The 3,622-nt window shown below is 40.8% G+C and overlaps 1 pseudogene; it reads left to right on the forward strand.

Moving 5' to 3' along the window:
• The first annotated feature begins 1,552 nt into the window (after positions 1 to 1,552).
• Positions 1,553 to 3,291, forward strand: LOC101569619 (annotated as a pseudogene).
• Positions 3,292 to 3,622: the final 331 nt, after the last annotated feature.

Here is a 3,622-nt window from a genome sequence, read left to right on the forward strand (position 1 = left end):
TATGTTTACATTTTTAAAAAATCTGTATGTGAATGTACATTGCTTTTTTATTCCTCATTATCAAAAGGTATTCAACAACCTATGTATCCCTCAACAGAGAAATGAATGAAAAAAACAAATGATATACCCATACAATGAACAGCCACCAAAGGGAGCAAACTACTGTGCATGCAAAGTCTTAGGCAGACCTCAAGTGCATTACTTTCAGTGATATAAGTTGGAGTCAAATACATACATGACTCCATTCATAGTTCACTCTGAAAAAAGCAAAACTATAGTGATAGAACAGATCAGTGGTTGCCAAGAAGATGGGGCAAGGGTTTGACTCAAAGAGATAGCTATAGCTATTTTTTGGAGCAGGTAGAGGGATAGAACTCTTCTGTCTACTAATTGGAGCAGTGGTTGCACTTGTCAAAACTCATAGACTAGGGCTGGGGAGATGGCTCAGTAGAATAAGCGCTTCCCTGGCAAGTATAAGGGCCTGAGTTCAATCCCCAGGTCTAAAAAAAAAAAAAAAAAACATCTCATACACTTAACCTGAGTATGTAGCACAGTGGTAGCAATCTTGCCCAGCATGCCCAAGACTCTAGGTGGGATTCCCAGTCAAATGCTTTTTTTTTCTTTCTTTCTTTCTTTTTTTCTTTTTTTTTTTCCTGGCAGAACCAGGGATTGAACTCAGATCCTTGCGTTTGCCAGTTAAGCACTTATCCTACTGAGCCATCTCTCAGCCCCTAGGTGGGATTCCCAATGCATGGAACAAAAACAAAACCTCATGTACCATTGTTATGGCTTGTGTCCTGTTGTCCCTCCAACCCCACCAAAAGCTTCATACAGATAGTGGCAGACTTCTAGCGTTTGTGATGAGTTCATGATGTAGAGCTGAGATTGTAGGTGTGAGTGCTGTTGGGATTATGGGTGTGAGTGCTGCTGGGATTATGGGTGTGAGTGCTACACCCAGCCTGGGGTCGACAGCCTGAATGCAACATAAGGAGACAGACTTGCTCTTGGTGCCATTGTTGCCACTGCTCCTCACTTTTGCTCTTGCCGTTTTGTTCTTTTCCACCACCGTGAACTGCTGCCCTCTGCCATGTGCCACTCTTCCTTGGAGCCAGCTGAGGAGGCACTGAAACATCCACAAACTGTGAGATAAACAGACCGTCATTCCTTAATTTTAGGTGTTGAGTATTTTGTCCCAGCAATGAGACAAGAGTAACTGAGACAACTATTCATCAAAAAAGAGTGAATTTTATTAAGTGTCAACTTTTCAAACAATTTTTTTGTCATAATTCTGTTTTATTTTGAAGAGTAAAAACAGCAAGAACAAAGATCAGAAAAAAAGAAACAGGGTAACATAGAGCAACACATATGTTACAGAATTTCAAAACAAGAATAGATAATTAACAATGGTTGATATATTACCAAATTTTATCATCAAGTCTATTGCTCTATTTAACAGATATAGTTACAAAAGACTGGACATACGATTGAATGTTACTGCTTTCTTTCAAGAAATCTTGACCCTGAGGGCACCTGGGAAGAGGCGGAGAACAATATGGCAGAGGGCAAGGAACTGGAGGAGAAGGAGAGTAGAGGAGCTGCTGGCTGAGAAAAGGGCTGTTGATGGCGGGTATGGGGACACTGCAGACTGGGAAGGTCGCTGGAACCATGTAAAGGAGATCCTTGAGCGATCTGGACCCTTCACACACCCTGATTTCAAACTGAGCACTGAATCTCTCCAATTTTTGTTAGATACATGTAAAGTTGTAGTCATTGGAGCTGGTGGCTTAGGATGTGAGCTCCTGAAAAATCTGGCATTGTCTGGTTTTAGACAGATACATGTCATAGACATGGACACTATAGATGTTTCCAATCTTTTTTTTTTTTTTTTTTTTCAGAACCAGGGATTGAATTCAGGCTCTTGCGCTTGTCAGGGAAGCGCTTATTCCACTGAGCCATCTCCCCAGCCCCATGTTTCCAATCTAAATAGGCAGTTTTTATTTAGGCCTAAAGATGTGGGGAGACCTAAGGCGGAAGTTGCAGCAGAATTTCTAAATGACAGAATTCCTAATTGTAATGTAGTTCCACATTTCAACAAGATCCAAGATTTTTTTTTTTTTTTCTTTTTTTTGCGGAACCAGGGATTGAACTCAGGCCCTTGTGCTTGCCAGGCAAGCACTTATTCTACTGAGCCATCTCCCCGGCCCCAGATCCAAGATTTTAATGACACTTTCTATGGACAATTTCATATTAGTGTTTGTGGACTGGACTCAATTATAGCCAGAAGATGGATAAATGGAATGCTGATATCTCTTCTAAATTATGAAGATGGTGTGTCAGATCCAAGCTCCACTGTCCCTATGATAGATGGAGGACCAGAAGGTTTTAAAGGAAATGCTCGTGCGATTCTCCCTGGAATGACTGCTTGTACTGAATGTACACTGGAACTTTATCCACCACAGGTTAATTTCCCCGTGTGCACACTGCTTCTATGCCCAGGCCAGCAGAGCATTGCATTGAGTATGTCAGGACGTTGCAGCAGCCTAAAGAGCAACCTTCTGGAGAAGGTGTTCCACTAGACGGAGATGATCCTGAACATATTCAGTGGATATTTCAAAAATCTCTACAGAGAGCATCACAATGTAATAGTAGAGGTGTTACATACAGACTCATCCAAGGGGTAGTAAAACAAATCCTTCCTGCAGTTGCTTCCACAAATGCAGTTATCGCAGCTGTGTGTGCCACTGAAGTTTTTAAAATAGCCACAAGTGCGTATATTCCCTTAATAATTACTTGGTATTCAGTGATGTAGATGGCCTGTACACTTACACATCTGAAGCAGAGAGGAAGGAAAACTGCCCAGCTTGTAGCCAACTTCCTCAAAACATTCAGTTTTCTCCATCAGCTAAACTGCAGGAGGTTTTGGACTATCTAACCAGTAGTGTTTCTCTGCAGATGAAATCTCCAGCTATCCCAGCCACATTAGAAGGGAAAAACTAAACACTACTTATAGTCAGTAAACTCTATTGAAGAACGAACAAGGCTGAATCTTTCCAAAATGTTGAAAGAATTAGGACTTGTTGATGGACAAGAACTGGCGGTTGCTGATGTCACCACACCACAGACTGTACTGTTGAAACTTCATTTTACGTCCTAAATAAAATGAATTTGCACATAATAGACAACTTATGGAAATAATATACTTCATGGATGCTAAGAAACTGAATTTGTGTCATTTTTAGCTAGTGTTGCTGAAATTTGACTCTTTTAATATAAAGAACTACTCTTTTCTAACTTTATTTTATTTATTTTTTTGGCGGAACCGGGGATTGAACTCAGCCCTTTGTGCTTAGCCAAGGAAGCGCTTATTCCACTGAGCCATCTCCCCAACTCCCCTTTTCTAACTTTATAAGTTTCCCTTGAAGATAGACTTTGGTGTCAGTTCTTATCAACATGTCCATTAGTACGTAATACAGGAAATGATGCCTGGAGAGAGATTCTGGGTGAATGTAAAAGAAAGAAAAGAAAGAAACACCTTTTTTCTTTCTTTTTTTTTTTGCAGAACTGGGGATTGAACTCAGGTCCTTGCGCTTGCCAGGGAAGCACTTATTCTACTGAGCCATCT

Source organism: Octodon degus, unplaced genomic scaffold (assembly GCF_000260255.1).
Source record: "Octodon degus isolate 3935 unplaced genomic scaffold, OctDeg1.0 scaffold00059, whole genome shotgun sequence".
Classification (NCBI taxonomy): domain Eukaryota; kingdom Metazoa; phylum Chordata; class Mammalia; order Rodentia; family Octodontidae; genus Octodon; species Octodon degus.